Raw genomic sequence first — 18,323 nt, 5'->3', positions numbered from 1 at the left:
ATAAATAAATACATATTAGGACGAGCAATGTCGGAGTGGCATTGACTAGACTACAGTAGAATACTGTATATACATATGAAATGAGTTGAACAGTATGTAAAATGTATTAAGTGACCAGTGATTCCATGTCTATGCATATAGGGCAGTAGTCTCTAAGCTGCAGGGTTGAGTGTCCGGGTGGTAGCCGGCTATTGACAGTGACTAAGTTCAGGGCAGGGTTCTGGGTTGAGGACGGCTAATGATGGCTATTTAACAGTCTAATGGACTTGAGACAGAAGCTGTTTTTCAGTCTCTCGGTCCCCGCTTTGATGCACCTGTACTGACCTCGCCTTCTGGATGATAGCGGGGTGAACAGACAGTGGCTCGGGTGGTTGTTGTCCTTGATGATCTTTTTGGCCTTCCTGTGACATCGGGTGGTGTAGGTGTCCTGGAGGGCAGGTAGTTTGCCACCGGTGATGCGTTGTGCAGACCTCACTACCCTCTGGAGAGCCTTACGGTTGTGGGCGGAGCAGTTGCCGTACCAGGCGGTGATACAGCCGAGAGAATGCTCTCGATTGTGCATCTGTAGAAGTTTGTGAGTGTTTTTGGTGACAAGCCAAATGTCTTCAGCCTCCTGAGGTTGAAGAGGAACACCGAGGAACTTAAAACTTTCCACCTTCTCCTCTACTGTCCCGTCGATGTGGATAGGGGCCTGCTCCCTCTGCTGTTTCCTGAGTCCACGATCATCTCCTTTCTTTTTGTTGACATTGAGTGTGAAGCTATTTTCCTGAAACCACACTCTGAGGGCCCTCACCTGCCCCCTGTAGGCCTACTCGTCGTTGTTGGTAATCAAGCCTACCACTGTAGTGTCGTCTGCAAACTTGATGATTGAGTTGGAGGTGTGCATGGCCAAGCAGTCATGGGTGAACAGGGAGTACAGGAGAGAAAACCCTGAGTAGATCTTCTTCTTCTTCTTCGGTATAATGTCGTTCACAACAATTATATGTGCATTCCGCCACCTACTGTACAGGTGGGGATAATAAGGATCCAAAAAGCAATTAAATGCGAGGTAAAAAATACATGGAAAAGAATTCCATACAAACTATCAGTAACGCAATGTTAATTAAAATAAATCAGACTGATTTTCTGTTTTAATCAGGTCTCTACACAAGCTCAGAAGGATCATGTGATGGCGGGACATTTCCTGGAGGTCCTTCAAACTTCTGGGCTGCAGATATAATGATGAACAGCTTATTGGACTTCTTGGACACAATTAATAACTGAGGCTATAAATGCTACAAATTCCACCTTCTTCACAATAAGTGTATCCAGATCACTTAATTGAAGTATAACATTTGCAACTGGTGGTGGTGCATCCGCACACCATGTCTTCTTCAGAACTGTGGCTTCCTGCCCCTTCAACGCTCTTCACCGACTCCACATAGGATGTTTGCTGTACAGCCCTGATCCACAACACCTCAACCTCTTACAACCTAACAGGGCACTCAGGGATTATGGAAATATCATCCCCACCACAGTTGCAACATATTCCTTCCATCTGCAAACACTTGACAAATGGTCAAACTTTTTACACTTCTTAGATTGCATCGTATCTTATATATCCCAACTTGACATAGGGTGGTAGATACTCATCAAACATCAATAATTCAGATAAACTTTGCTGCGTTTTCCCCATTCTCCGGGTCAAGCGATGTGCATTAACTACTTTAGCCTGAGATATTGATTATCAATGTCCAACAGGATGCCTGAGATATTGATAATCAATGTCCAACGGGATGCCTGAGGTATTGATTATCAATGTCCAATGGGATGCCTGAGATATTGATTATCAATGTCCAACGGGATGCCTGAGATATTGATAATCAATGTCCAACGGGATGCCTGAGGTATTGATTATCAATGTCCAATGGGATGCCTGAGATATTGATTATCAATGTCCAACGGGCTGCCTGAGGTATTGATGATCAATGTCCAATGGGATGCCTGAGATATTGATTATCAATGTCCAACGGGATGCCTGAGATATTGATTATCAATGTCCAACGGGATGCCTGAGATATTGATTATCAATGTCCAACGGGATGCCTGAGGTATTGATTATCAATGTCCAACGGGATGCCTGAGGTATTGATTATCAATGTCCAACGGGATGCCTGAGGTATTGATTATCAATGTCCAACGGGATGCCTGAGGTATTGATGATCAATGTCCAACGGGATGCCTGAGGTATTGATTATCAATGTCCAACGGGATGCCTGAGGTATTGATTATCAATGTCCAACGGGATGCCTGAGGTATTGATTATCAATGTCCAACGGGATGCCTGAGGTATTGATGATCAATGTCCAACGGGATGCCTGAGGTATTGATGATCAATGTCCAACGGGATGCCTGAGGTATTGATTATCAATGTCCAACGGGATGCCTGAGGTATTGATTATCAATGTCCAACGGGATGCCTGAGATATTGATAATCAATGTCCAACGGGATGCCTGAGGTATTGATTATCAATGTCCAATGGGATGCCTGAGATATTGATTATCAATGTCCAACGGGCTGCCTGAGGTATTGATGATCAATGTCCAATGGGATGCCTGAGATATTGATTATCAATGTCCAACGGGATGCCTGAGATATTGATTATCAATGTCCAACGGGATGCCTGAGATATTGATTATCAATGTCCAACGGGATGCCTGAGGTATTGATTATCAATGTCCAACGGGATGCCTGAGGTATTGATTATCAATGTCCAACGGGATGCCTGAGGTATTGATTATCAATGTCCAACGGGATGCCTGAGGTATTGATGATCAATGTCCAACGGGATGCCTGAGGTATTGATTATCAATGTCCAACGGGATGCCTGAGGTATTGATTATCAATGTCCAACGGGATGCCTGAGGTATTGATTATCAATGTCCAACGGGATGCCTGAGGTATTGATGATCAATGTCCAACGGGATGCCTGAGGTATTGATGATCAATGTCCAACGGGATGCCTGAGGTATTGATTATCAATGTCCAACGGGATGCCTGAGGTATTGATTATCAATGTCCAACGGGATGCCTGAGGTATTGATTATCAATGTCCAACGGGATGCCTGAGGTATTGATGATCAATGTCCAACGGGATGCCTGAGGTATTGATTATCAATGTCCAACGGGATGCCTGAGGTATTGATTATCAATGTCCAACGGGATGCCTGAGGTATTGATGATCAATGTCCAACGGGAGGCCTGAGGTATTGATTATCAATGTCCAACGGGATGCCTGAGGTATTGATTATCAATGTCCAACGGGATGCCTGAGGTATTGATGATCAATGTCCAACGGGATGCCTGAGGTATTGATTATCAATGTCCAACGGGATGCCTGAGGTATTGATTATCAATGTCCAACGGGATGCCTGAGGTATTGATTATCAATGTCCAACGGGATGCCTGAGGTATTGATTATCAATGTCCAACGGGATGCCTGAGTTATTGATTATCAATGTCCAACGGGATGCCTGAGATATTGATGATCAATGTCCAACGGGATGCCTGAGGTATTGATGATCAATGTCCAACGGGATGCCTGAGGTATTGATTATCGATATCCAAAGGGATGCCAGAAATAACACTTTTTCCCTGGTCTGAAAATCAAACTGTTCACTTCATGCTTCGATAATTCTGCGAGCCACAATGCACGCTCCTTTCGCTCTTTAGATACACACGATATCAACACCAAACCACTCCTGGTTACTATGACTACACGATATCAACACCAAACCACTCCTGGTTACTTTGACTGCATTCACTTTTCCCAGCGCCTTCTTCACCATCCTTGTGTCTTCGAAACGGTTTCCCAAATAAACATCTTTAGCCAAAAAACGTACTCCAACAGTGAACGATTCATCAGACTAATTTTCCACTAAAATGTTAGCCCTTTTTGTTCCATTCTTGGACTTCACTGTTGTCACTCATCTTTTTCGCTAACTGTACTCGATGCTCTTTCAGCTTCAAACTACACTTCTGCTTCCGCCATTTCACAAATAAAACGCTGATTAGATCTAGCTTGCTGTTTGGTGGTGAATACCTGTCATCTAATTGGTGTTATTATCTAGTGTTTTAATAGGCCCATCTATCTCCATGTGTGCTGTTAAGGGTCACTGACCTGGGTCACAGCTAATATCACGCTAAATACATCCCCCATGGTCACCATAGAAACTACATATGGTAAACAAACAGGTTGTTAAATAACAATATATCAACAGCGTGAACAACAACATGTCACATCACTAATTGCTTTACTGGGAACACAAAGCAAATGTTAAAGGGGAATTTCACCCTGGGGGAATCTGAGCTTGTTTTCAACTTGTCTGAGGCATTTCTAGGACAGTGAGATGTGTTTCATACATAATTGCCCCTGGGGAGGAAGGCAGGTCTGGGCTTTGCACGCTGAAAGATAGACCCTATGATGGCTTCCGGTGTATTGATGGGGGAGGGGGGGGGGGGGGGGGGTGAAAATAAATAAATGTAGTCCTGCTTTGTGGCATTTTGCAAAGTCTCTATGTTATACTGATCTCATTATACTTGTTTGTGTGTGTAGATATGGTTGTCCTTGTTCGATAGAGCCATTGGACGTCTTTCAGCGATGTTCCTATTGGTCGATTCATTGCTAACTATAGTATCTGACACATTTTTTTCCAGTCTCTGAAAGACTACAACTTGTGTGGGGTGGCGATTCGTGCTCTGGCCCCCGTCCCTCCCCCAAAGCCGGCTTTTTTAAAATGGAGGCGAACACTAACAACACAATCCTTTGGGCAAAACTGAAAGAACTGACCAGACGCAATGGCTTCAAGTGAATCCTCTTATCAACACAAATTGGACAATGGAGCCTTTTTTTATGTTATATTAGCTACATGGCGACATCCGACATTACACGTTTCAACCTGACTATAGCGAAGTTGAGCTACGGGGACAGTATAGAAGCTCAGCTACAGCCGATGCCAGCACCAAGAGGGCAGATGACAAATACGGTGGATAGCTTAATAAGTCATTTTTCCTGCAAGCCACCTAGCTAACTTTAGTTTATCTAATGAAACCCATATTGTGTATTGCTGGCTAACATACAGTAGGGGGAAATCAAATAGTTTTTTCTGTTTGCTAGCTAGCTAGGTAGGTAGGTATCTAGCTAAGTTAGCTAAACAATCACAGGGAGCAATATTTATGACAAAAAATAGAAGCGGTTTTACAATCGTAGATATGTCTACTAAACAGCTAGCTTCAACATTACAACCAGCCACCTAAAGCTAGGTTTACCAGGAAACATTAGCACATGGCTGCAGTTGCCAACTAGTTAGATAGCTAGCCTGGCACCTGGCAACTTGTTATGCTCCACACTTCATGTTTGTTAGCAAAAATGTGTAACATCAGCAACTGTCAATCATTTCACTAGCTAGCTATGTAACATAATTGATGAGGGTTGACATTGGTTACGATTATGAGCGTGGATGCATTTCAGTCTCACAAAATTATACATATGTTTGAAGATAAGATTCCAAACAGATGTAAATAACAAGTATTGTATATCCAGCAGGCTAGCCAGCTAAGTTTACTAGTAAACAGAGAGGAGAAACAAAAATACAACAATTTACTGTTTAAAATCTCAAACTGATTAGCTGGTTTTACTATAAAATAATATTTCCTAAGCATGCCTGATAGATATGGTTGTATGTAGATACTGTCTTCCTATCTACCCAGGTACATTTGTATGGTCTGGTCACTATGCAACGTTTGAGAGTTATGCCATATTCTTTATATTAGGCTAGATATTGTTCTAAATGTAATCTCTGTGCCTGTGCACATGAATGCATGTTCAACTATTCTACCCTAATGTTAATGTTATGCTGGCACAGTTCAACTGTCGTTCAAAATATACAATATAGTATCAAGTATTATATCCAGTATTCAAACCCTTGACTTTTTCCACATTTTGATACGTTGCAGCCTTATTCTAAAATATATTATATACTTTTTCCCCCCTCATCAATCTACAAACAATACCCCATAATGACAAAGCAAAAACAGATTTTTGGTAATAATGCAAATATATTAAAAATAAAAAAATAAAATCACATTTACGTAAGTATTCAGACCCTTTACTCAGTACTTTGTTAAAGCACCTTTGGCAGCGATTACAGCCTTTAGTCTTCTTGGGTATGATGCTACAATGATGCTACATGCTTGGCACACCTGTATTTGGGGAGTTTTTCCCATTCCTCTCTGCAGATCCACTCAAGCTCTGTCAGGTTGGATGGGGAGCATTGCTGCACAGCTATTTTCAAGTCTCTCCAGAGATGTTCGATCGGGTTCAAGTCCGGGATCTGGCTGGGCCACTCGAGGATATTCAGAGATTTGTCCCGAAGCCACTACTGCGTTGTCTTGGCTGTGTGCTTAGGGTCGTTATTCAGTCCAAGGTCCTGAGCGCTCTGGAGCAGGTTTTAATCAAGGATCTCTCTGTACTTTGTTCCATTCATCTTTGCCTCTATCCTGACTAGTCTCCCAGTCCCTGCTGCTGAAAAACATCCCCACAGCATGATGCTGCCACCACCATGCTTCACTGTAGAGATGGTACCAGGTTTCCTCCAGATGTGACGCTTGGCATTCAGGCCAAAGAGTTCAATCTTGGCTTCATCACACCAGAGAATCATGTTTTTCATTGTCTGAGAGTCTTTAGGTGCCTTTTGGCAAACTCCAAACTGTGCCATTTACTGAAGAGTGGCTTCCGTATGGCCACTCTACCATAAAGGCCTGATTTTTGGAGTGCTGCAGAGATGGTTGTACTGGAAGGTTCTCCTATCACCAGAGAGGAACTCTGTCAGAGTTACCATTGGGTTCTTGGTCACCTCCCTGACAAACGCCCTTCTCCCCCGATTGCTCAGTTTAGCCGGGCGGCCATCTCTAGGAAGAGTCTTGGTGGTTCCAAACTTCTTCCATTTAAGAAAGATGGAGGCCACTGTGTTCTTGGGAACTTCAATGGTGCAGAAATGTTTTGTTATCCTTCCCCGGATCTGTGCCTTGACAAAATCCTGTCTCGGAGCTCTACGTACAATTCCTTCAATCTCATGGCTAGGTTTTTGCTCTGACATGCACTGTCAACTGTGGTACCTTATACAGACAGGTGTGTGCATTTCCAAATCATGTCCAATCAATTGAATTTACCACAGGTGGACTCCATTCAAGTTGTGGAAACATCGTCAAGTTGTGGAAACATCTCAAGGATTATCAATGAGAACAAGATGCACCTGAGCTCAATTTCAAGTCTCAAAGCAAAGGGTCTGAATACTTATGTAAATAAGGTATTTCTGGTTTTGCATTTAATAAATGTGCAAAAATGTCTAAAAAACGTTTTTTTGCTTCATCATTATGGTGTATTGTGTGTAGATTGCTATATATATATATTTTTTTTTAAAGGCTGTAACTTAATAAAATGTGCAAAAAGTCAAGGGGTCTGAATACTTTCCGAAGTCACTGTATTTTTGTTTTACAGACAGTACCGTGTGGTGCCTAGGCTTCTTCCTAGAGTGGATTCTAGATGGAGAGAAACAGAATTCCTTTGCCTGCTTGTGTCATTGTAGCAGAAGTCTATCCCGTGAACTGTATCCCTCTCGATGGATTGGACATTATGCTGAATTTCAAGCAGAAGATGACTCAAGGGGAGCTGAATGGCCGTTTGATCATCCCACAGCTGTACAAGTATACTGTATTTTCTACTGTATGTTTTGTGAATGGCTATTTCATTATGACCACCTCTCCCTACCTCTGCTGATCACCAGTTGGAGCATTTAATGATGACAGACATCTGTCTTGATCAATGAAGAAAGACTTGTTTTAGACAAGATTTTGGCATACACATTGTTGGATTACTTCACGTAGAGAAAACATATATTTATTTTAATAACGGAGCATTTTCTAAATTCAAACTGAACCCTGCTGCTGGACATTTTATGAGACTCTTATGTTCACAAATCAGGGACAACGACAGTATTGCAAAGCTGAGGTTGGTCAAACATTCTCTGTGCTACACCAAACAGTACCTATCCTGCAACTCCCCGTGATGGATACCAAAAATCTTTGGTTAAATCACATTTTATGGTGTAACAATCTGTAGCTACAGCTCTCTGCACTTTACTACACCTAAACTATTCTGTTCATACTGTATTTTTGTGTATGTTACTTTTACCATATAGCATTCTTGTTGAATACCCAGTTCTCTTTTTGAGTTAGCATTAAATACTGTACACTCCCTTGTATTTTATATGTTGACAAATAAACATTCTTTGGATATATCTGAATGTTTATCGTGAGCTTGATGCTTCAGAGGTCTGTACAGCTTACAGTATATACAGTTGAAGTCTGAAGTTTACATACACCTTAGCCAAATACATTTAAACTCAGTTTTTCACAATTTATTTGATCCTAGTATAAATCCCTGTTTTAGGTCAGTTAGGATCACCACTTTATTTTAAGACTGTGAAATGTCAGAATAATAGTAGAGATTATGAATTTTTTCAGCTTTTATTTATTTCATCACATTCGCAGTGGGTCATAAGTTTACAAACACTCAATTAGTATTTGGTAGCATTGCCTTTTAAATTGTTTAACTTGGGTCAAACGCTTCTGGTAGTCTTCCACAAGCTTCCCACAATAAGTTGGTTGAATGTTGGCCCATTCCTCCTGACAGAGCTGGTGTAACTGAGTCAGGTTTGTAGGCCTCCTTACTCGCACACGCTTTTTCAATTCTGGACACACATGTTCTGTAGGAATGAGGTCAGGGCTTTGTGATGGCCACTCCAATACCTTGACTTTGTTGTCCTTAAGCCATTTTGCCATAACTTAGGAAGTATGCTTGGGGTCATTGTCCATTTGGAAGACCCATTTGCGACAAAGCTTTAACTTCCTGACTGATGTCTTGAGATGTTGCTTCAATATATCCACATAATTTTTCGTCCGCATGATGCCATCTATTTTGTGAAGTGCACCAGTCCCTCCTGCAGCAAAGCACCCCCACAACATGATGCTGCCACCCCCCTGCTTCACGGTTGGGATGTTGTTCTTCGGCTTGCAAGCCTCCCCCTTTTCCATAATGACAACGGTCATTATGGCCAAACAGTTCTATTTTTGTTTCATCAGACCAGAGGACATTTCTCCAAAAAGTACGCTCTTTGTCCCCATGTGCAGTTGCAAACCGTAGTCTGGCTTTTTTATGGTAGTTTTGGAGAAGAGGATTCTTCCTTGCTGAGCGGCCTTTCAGGTTATGTCGATATAGGACTCGTTTTACTGTGTATATAGAAACTTCGGTCTCTAGGAGACTGAACGCGTCTCCTTCCTGAGTGGTATGATGGCTGCGTGGTCACATGGTGTTCATACTTGCGTACATTGTTTGTACAGATGAACGTGGTACCTTAAGGCGTTTGGCAATTGCTCCCAAGGATGAACCAGACTTGTGGAGGTCGACAATTTTTTTATGAGGTCTTGGCTGATTTCTTTTGATTTTCACATGATGTCAAGCAAAGAGGCACTGAGTTTGAAGGTAGGCTTTGAAATACATCCTCAGGTACACCTCCAATTGACTAAAATTATGTCAATTAGCCTATCAGAAGCTTCTAAATCTATGACATAATATTCTGGAATTTCCCAAGCTGTTTAAAGGCACATTCAAGTTAGTGTATGTAAACTTCTGACTAACTGGAATTGTGATAGAGTGAATTATAAGTGAAATAATCTGTCTGTAAACAATTGTTGGAAAAGTACTTGCTATAGTTTTGGCAAGTCGGTTTGGACATCTACTGTGCACACAGTAGATGTCCTAACTGACTTGCCAAAATTATAGTATGTTAATAAGAAATTTGTGGTGTGGTTGAAAATGAGTATTAATGACTCCAACCTAAATGTATGTAAACTTCCAACTTTAACTGTACATATCTTCTGTGAATCCATAAAGGCAGACAACTTTCGAAGATTGATAGAAAATATCCATATTTATTTTATGGTTGTTCTACATGGTCTTATGCTGAGTCAATTCTGATATTTTTACCACTAATTGGTCTTTTGACCAATCACATCAGATTTTTTTCAGAACTGATGTGATTGGTCACAAGACCAATTAGCTCAACACTGGCTTGGGATAGCAGCTTAGTCAACTCATGAGTAAAAGACATGTGGCGTATGAGCGTAATGTTGGCAGACAGCACAATAGATGTCTGTGTAAGGGCTCAGTGAAGGCATCCTAGCTCAATGCTGCCTCTACATACGTTAGTCAGGATCCACACCCAGAACTGCCTGGGGCCTGGAAACTGCCCTACCACAGACTGCCGCAGGACATAACAGAGGTTTTGACTGGTGGGAGGAGCTAAAAGTCTCTTGAAGGGTTTCTCTCTCTGTCAGCTGGAGGATTTCCAGGACATTTCCGGCTTTCGCAGTTTTTGTGTCAGTTCGAGGTGTAATACAGGATGATCAGTTAGCTTACATTCATTACACTATCTTTACCCAAGCAGACAACTTCTAGTACCGTCAAAGTGAATAGTTGAGTGACTAAATTAAATCATGTTTCTGTTGCCAAATATAATGTGAAGTGTTGATGAATAAATGCGTTTTAACAAGCAGCATATCGAGCCTAATAACCTGTAAATCAAATCACATCTAATAATGCCCTGATCCAGTTCATATTCCCCTTGACTTATTCCACATGTTGTTGTGTTACAACCTGAATTTGAAACGGATTAAATATATGTTTTTTCTCACCCATCTATTCACAATGGCCCACAATGACCAAGCGCATTTTTTGCTGTTGTTGAAATTGTTGCTAATTTATTGAAAATAAAATAAAGAAGTACTGTATCTAATTTACATAAGTATTCACACCCCTGAGTCAATACATTTTAGAATCACCTCTGGCAGCCCTTACAGCTGTTAGTCTTTCTGGGTAAGTCTCTACGAGATTTGCACACCTGGATTGAACAATATTTGCCCATTTTTATTTCCAAAATTCTTCAAGCTCTGTCAAATTGGTTGTTGATCATTGCTTGACAAACATTGTTAAGTCTTGCCATAGATTTACAAGTAGATTTTGGTCAGAACCTGTAACTCGGCCACTCAGGAACATTCACTGCCTTCTTGGTAAGCAACTCCAGTGGAGATTTGGCTTAGTGTTTTAGGTTATTGTCCTGCTGAAAGGTGAATTAATCTCTCAGTGTCTGGTGGAAAGCAGACTGAACCAGGTTTTCCTCTAGGATGTTACATGTGCTTAGCTCCATTGCGCATGTTTTTATCCTGAAGTTCTCCCCAGTCCTTAAGGGATAGGGGGCAGTATTTTGACATCCGGATGAAAAGTATGCCCAAAGTAAACTGCTTGTTACTCAAGCCCAGAAGCTAGGACATGCATATAATTGATAGATTTGGATAGAAAACATTCTACAGTTTCTGAAACTGTTAAAATAATGTCTGTGAGTATAACAGAACTGATATGGCAGGCGAAACCCCGAGGACAAACCACCCCCCCCCAAAACAAATCACCTTACCACTATTTTCGATGGCTAGTACTTTAATTATAAGACCAAGTCCTCCCAGATTTCAGTTCCTAGGGCTTCCACTAGATGTCAACAGTCTTTAGAAAGAGTTTCAGGCTGATTTTTGGAAAAATGACCCAGAAATTGTAGTTTTTCTAGGTGTCTCCCATTTTGGCTGTAGTGTTTTCAACCCCGTTGGATGAAAGTGCGTTCTTTCTTATTTATCTCTGGTAATGAACATACTATTCAACGTCTTAAATTGTATCATTAATTTGCATATTAGGATACCTAAGGTTTGATTATAAACGTTGTTTGACTTGTTTGGAAAAGTTTATTAGTAAGGTTTGGAATTCATTATGTATGCATTTTGATGGAGGGAAACTGGATGGATTATTGACTGAAGCGCGCCAGCTAAACTAAGTTTTTATGGATATAAAGAAGGACATTATCGAACAAGAGGACCATTTGTAATGTAACTGAGACCTTTTGGAGGGACAACAGAAGAAGATCATCAAAGGTAAGGCATTTTTTATATCACAATTTTTGACTTTTGTATCGCACCTGCCTGGTTGAAATATGTTTTTCATGTGTTTGTATGCGGGGCGCTGTCCTCAGATAATCGCATGGTTTGCTTTCGCCGTAAAGACTTTTTGAAATCTGACATAGCGGCTGGATTAACAAGAAGTTAAGCTTTATTTTGATATATTACACTTGTGATTTTATGAAAGTTAAATATTTATAGTAATTTTATTTGAATTTGGCGCTCTGCAAATTCACCCGATGTTGTCGAGTTGTCCCGCTAGCGGCACGCCTTTCCCAAAGAGGTTTTTAACAACAACAAGCATACCCATAACATGATGCAGCCACCACTATGCTTGAAAAAATGGAGAGTGTTATCCAGTCATTTGTTGTAGAGGATTTGCCCCAAACATAACAGTTTTTATTGAGGACAAAAAGTGAATTGCTTTGCCACATTTTTTGCAGAATTACTTTACTGCAGGTGTGTCAAACTCATTCCACTGAGGGCTGCAGATTTGTGATTTTTCATTTTCCTTTAAATAAGCCCTAGACAACCAGGTGAGGGGAGTTCCTTACCAATTACTGACGTTCATTCATTAATCAAGTACAAGGGCGGAGCGAAAATCCGCAGACACTCGGCACAATGAGTTTGACATATGCTTTAGTGCCTTGTTGCAAACGGTCACATATTTTGGAATATTTGTGGTCTGTACAAGCTTCCTTCTTTTCACTCTAATTATGTTACTATTGTGGCGTAACTACAATATTGGTTATCCATCCAAATGTTTGTCCTATCACAGCAATTGAACTCTGTAACTGTTTCAAAGTCACCATTAGCCTCATGGTGAAAGGATGCCTGTATCGTTGTAGTGACTGGGTACATTGATACACCATCCAAAGTGTAATGAATAACTTCACCATGCTCAAAGAGATATTCAATATCTGTTTTTATATTATTTTTACCCATCTACCAATAGGTCCCCTTCTTTGCGAGGCATTGGGAAATCTTTTTTGGTCTTTGTAGTTTAATCTGCATTTGAAATTCACTGGTCGACTGAGGGACCTTAAAGATAATTGTATGTGTGGGGTACAGAGACTAAGTAGTCACAAAAAAAATCATGGTAAACACTATTACTGCACACTTTGTGAGTCCATGCAACTTATTATGTGACTTATTAAACACATTTCTATGTTCAACAGTATTTAGGCTTGCCATAACAAATCAAGTCAAATTAAATGTTATTGGTCACATACACATGGTTAGCAGATGTTAATGCGAGTGTAGGTACTTCTAGTTCCGACAGTGCAGTAATATCTAACAAGTAATCTAACAAATTCACAACATTAAACACACAAATGTAAAGGGATGAATAAGAATATGTAAATATAAATATGTTGATGAGTTATGGCCGTGCGTCATTGGCAAGATGCAGTAGATGGCATAAAATACTGTATATACATATGAGATGAGTAATGTAGGATATGTAGACATTATTAAAATTTAAAGTGGCGTAATTTAAGTGACTAGTGATACCTTTATTAAATCCATTTATTACATTTATTAAAGTGGCAAGAGAGTTGAGTCAGTATGTTGGCAGCAGCCACTCAATGTTAGTGATGGCTGTTTAACAGTCTGATGGCCTTGAGAAAGAAACTGTTTTTCAGTCTCTCGGTCCCAGCTTTGATGCACCTGTACTGACCTCGTCTTCTGGATGATAGCGGGGTGAACAGGTAGTGGCTCGGGTGGTTGTTGTCCTTGATGATCTTTTTGGCCTTCCTGTGACATCGGGTGGTGTAGGTGTCCTGGAGGGCAGGTAGTTTGTCCCCGGTGATGCGTTGTGCAGACCTCACTACCCTCTGGAGATCCTTGCGGTTGTGGGCGGAGCAGTTGCCGTACCAGGCGGTGATGCAGTACGACAAGATGCTCTTGATTGTGCATCTGTAAAAGTTTGTGAGTGTTTCAGGTAACAAGCCACATTTCTTCATTCTCCTGAGGTTGAAGAGGCGCTGTTGCACATTCACCACGCTGTCTGTGTGGGTGGACCGTTTGTCCGTGATGTATACACCAAGGAACTTAAAACTATCCACCTTCTCCACTACTGTCCCATCGATGTGGATGGGGGGATGCTCCCTCTGCTGTTTCCTGAAGTCAATGTTTACAAAGCGGTTGAATACTTATTGACTCAAGACATTCAAGCTTTTCGTTGTTTTATTAATTTATAAAAGTTTCAAAAAACATAATTCCACTTTGACATTATGGGGTATTGTGTGTAGTCCAGTGACCAAAAAAAAGCAAATTTAATCAATTTCAAATTCAGTCTGTAATACAACAAAACGTGGAAAAAGTAAAGGGGTGTGAATACTTTGTGAAGGCACCGTATGTGTTGGGAAAGGACTGTCAGTGCTGGGAGGGAAATCAAGAGGATTAAGGGCTGTCTGTGAGAGGTTATGTGGTTATGGATGGTTGTGAGATGCCACAGGATGTTTGTGTGTGGCGGTTAGGGAAAATGGAATTGTGATGTTAGCGAATAGCTCGGGACAATAATGAAATCAGGCACCTCTCCAAAGCAGTTGGGGAAATACTTTAATTTAGATCTTAAATCATTTGGAAAAATAAATATATATATGTGTCAACTATAATCAAATAAATAAAGCATGCAATACATATTTAATACTATGCATAATGAATTGTTTTAGCTTGCAGGGGAGTCCTCTGCAGTAGACCACATGCAGAATAGGAGAAGTATGAAATAACACATTAAGTGAGAGTCCGTTACAGTAGTTTGAAATATGTTTGAAAGTTATCAAAGTGAATTTGAATAATAAAAGCAGATAATTTTTTATTCTAAAGCAGATTCTAATGTGCCGCTATGTTGGGCGTCTCATGACCAGAGTTGCAAAGCTACCGGTAATTTACCAAAGTTATCGGAAACTCCGGTAATTTTGGTGATTAACAGAAAATCTATGGCAATATATCGTAACTTCGGTAATTATTACTTGAATAAAATAAAATGTATTCATATATAGTAAATATATTTTATATCTGTGTCCATATTGCCCATGAGTTTCTAGTAGAGAAACCATATAGTTCAAGAAAAAATAGCCTAATTAATGAAAAAAGCATCTACTTAACAATGGCATTATTTTCAATCACCTCGGCTACTCGTTCAACTATTGACTTTTTCACAACTGCCACCAGTTTGACGCCAAAACATTGACAAAAAATATATATTGACATTGTAAAATAAATAAAAGTGTGTAAAAAATATATAAAGGGTATTTCATGATGAAACTCTCATATTAAACACCAATGGTATTCACTTAAGTTGATGGTTTGTATTTAGGATAATGTTTTACAGCTAAGTCATTCTATTTTTTATTTTAAAATCAACTTATTAAATGATTTAATATATTTGACATGTGATAAGCCCCTATCTACATGTACCCAATTACCTCGACTAGCCTGTACCCACGCACACTGGCTCGGTACCGGTACCCCCTGCATATCACCTCGTTATTGACATTTTATTGTGTTACATTGATATATCATTTTTTACTTTAGTTTATTTGGTAAAAATGTTTTAAACTCTATCTTGAACTGCATTGTTGGTTAAGGGCATGTCAGTAAGCGTTACAAATAAAGTTTGATTTGATTTGATTTCAGAGCGATAACATCTATGCTGGCTGGGTAGCATACAGGTTTTTAGCAAATGTTCCAAAAAGGCCCCTTCACAAAAGATTGTGTCAAATCCTGCGAAAAACTGAAGTACCCAAATGGGTCACTAGATGTCATGTGATGGATTACATAAAAAATCCTTGAAAGTGTTTACTGGTAAACTTGGACCGTTTACAGTAATATACAATAACCTCCCTTTGCAACTCTAGCCATCACTCTACTAATTGTCATAATATGTCGACTCTGCCTATTCCACACAGGAACCAATGGCTAATTAGCAAATAATGAATAACGTACACAGAGCACAACACCACCAATTAGAGTGAATGACGGCCACTCTGCTCACTTAGCCCTTCTGTGTGTACCTGCGTGTTTACCTGCGTGCCTGTGTGTTTACCTGCGTGCCTGTGTGTATTGTACCTGCGTGTCTGTGTGTTTACCTGCGTGCCTCTGTGTATTGTACCAGCGTGCCTGTGTGTTTACCTGCGTATCTGTGTATTGTACCTGCGTGCCTGTGTGTATACCTGCGTGCCTCTGTGTTTACCTGCGTGCCTGTGTGTATTGTACCAGCGTGCCTGTGTGTTTACCTGCGTATCTGTGTATTGTACCTGCGTGCCTGTGTGTTTACCTGCGTGCCTGTGTGTTTACCTGCGTGCCTGTATGTTTACCTGCATGCCTGTGTGTATTTTACCTGCGTGCCTGTGTGTATTTTACCTGCGTGCCTGTGTGTTTACCTGCGTGCCTGTGTGTATAGTACCTGCGTGCCTGTGTGTATAGTACCAGCGTGCCTGTGTGTATTGTACCTGCGTGCCTGTGTGTATTTTACCTGCGTGCCTGTGTGTATTTTACCTGCGTGCCTGTGTGTTTACCTGCGTGCCTGTGTGTATACCTGCGTGCCTCTGTGTTTACCTGCGTGCCTGTGTGTATAGTACCTGCGTGCCTCCGTGTTTACCTGCGTGCCTGTGTGTTTACCTGCGTGCTTGTGTGTATAGTACCTGCGTGCCTGTGTGTTTACCTGCGTGCCTGTGTGTATACCTGCGTGCCTGTGTGTATAGTACCTGCGTGCCTGTGTGTTTACCTGCGTGCCTGTGTGTATACCTGCGTGCCTCTGTGTTTACCTGCGTGCCTGTGTGTATAGTACCTGCGTGCCTGTGTGTATACCTGCGTGCCTCTGTGTTTACCTGCGTGCCTGTGTGTATAGTACCTGCGTGCCTCCGTGTTTACCTGCGTGCCTGTGTGTATAGTACCTGCGTGCCTGTGTGTATAGTACCTGCGTGCCTGTGTGTATTGTACCTGCGTGCCTGTGTGTATACCTGCGTGCCTCTGTGTTTACCTGCGTGCCTGTGTGTATTGTACCTGCGTGCCTGTGTGTTTACCTGCGTGCCTGTGTGTTTACCTGCGTGCCTGTGTGTTTACCTGCATGCCTGTGTGTATTTTACCTGCGTGCCTGTGTGTTTACCTGCGTGCCTGTGTGTATAGTACCTGCGTGCCTGTGTGTATAGTACCTGCGTGCCTGTGTGTATTGTACCTGCGTGCCTGTGTGTATTTTACCTGCGTGCCTGTGTGTATTTTACCTGCGTGCCTGTGTGTTTACCTGCGTGCCTGTGTGTATTGTACCTGTGTGCCTGTGTGTATAGTACCTGCATGCCTGTGTGTATTGTACCTGCGTGCCTGTGTATTGTACCTGCGTGCCTGTGTGTATACCTGCGTGCCTGTGTGTATTGTACCTGTGTGCCTGTGTGTATAGTACCTGCGTGCCTGTGTGTATACCTGCGTGCCTGTGTGTATACCTGCGTGCTTCTGTGTTTACCTGCATGCCTGTGTGTATTGTACCTGTGTGCCTGTGTGTTTACCTGCGTGCCTATGTGTATTGTACCTGCGTGCCTGTGTATATAGTACCTGCGTGCCTGTGTGTTTACCTGCGTGCCTGTGTGTATACCTGCGTGCCTGTGTGTATTGTACCTGCGTGCCTGTGTGTATTGTACCTGCGTGCCTGTGTGTATACCTGCGTGCCTGTGTGTATAGTACCTGCATGCCTGTGTGTATAGTACCTGCGTACCTGTGTGTATAGTACCTGCATGCCTGTGTGTATTGTACCTGCGTGCCTGTGTATTGTACCTGTGTGCCTGTGTGTATACCTGCGTGCCTGTGTGTTTACCTGCGTGCCTGTGTGTATAGTACCTGCGTGCCTGTGTGTATAGTACCTGCATGCCTGTGTGTATAGTACATGCGTGCCTGTGTGTATAGTACCTGCGTGACTGTGTATTGTACCTGCGTGCCTGTGTGTATAGTACCTACGTGCCTGTGTGTATACCTGCGTGCCTGTGTGTTTACCTGCGTGCCTGTGTGTTTACCTGCGTGCCTGTGTGTATTGTACCTGCGTGCCTGTGTGTATTGTACCTGCGTGCCTGTGTGTTTACCAGTGTGTGTACCAGTGGCAGTCAGTGCCATTTATGATGAGGGAGGAAATGTTATAATTTTTTCGAAGAGCATGACCTTATTTCTATTACAGCATGTTGGATGACTGTCATTCATATTCCATTCACCCAGTTCAATGTAACATCGATAGGTT

General features: G+C 41.6%; 1 long non-coding RNA gene across 1 annotated transcript; it reads left to right on the top strand.

The window, feature by feature from the left end:
• Positions 1–4,764: 4,764 nt before the first annotated feature.
• Positions 4,765–8,343, top strand: LOC139531514 (uncharacterized). The gene is made up of 2 exons (XR_011666372.1): positions 4,765–5,025; positions 7,539–8,343. It is a non-coding gene; the product is annotated as an uncharacterized lncRNA (long non-coding RNA).
• Positions 8,344–18,323: the final 9,980 nt, after the last annotated feature.

The sequence above is a fragment of the Salvelinus alpinus genome, chromosome 10, assembly GCF_045679555.1.
Source record: "Salvelinus alpinus chromosome 10, SLU_Salpinus.1, whole genome shotgun sequence".
Lineage (NCBI taxonomy): Eukaryota > Metazoa > Chordata > Actinopteri > Salmoniformes > Salmonidae > Salvelinus > Salvelinus alpinus.
This window is presented reverse-complemented; position numbering and strand designations above follow the sequence as displayed.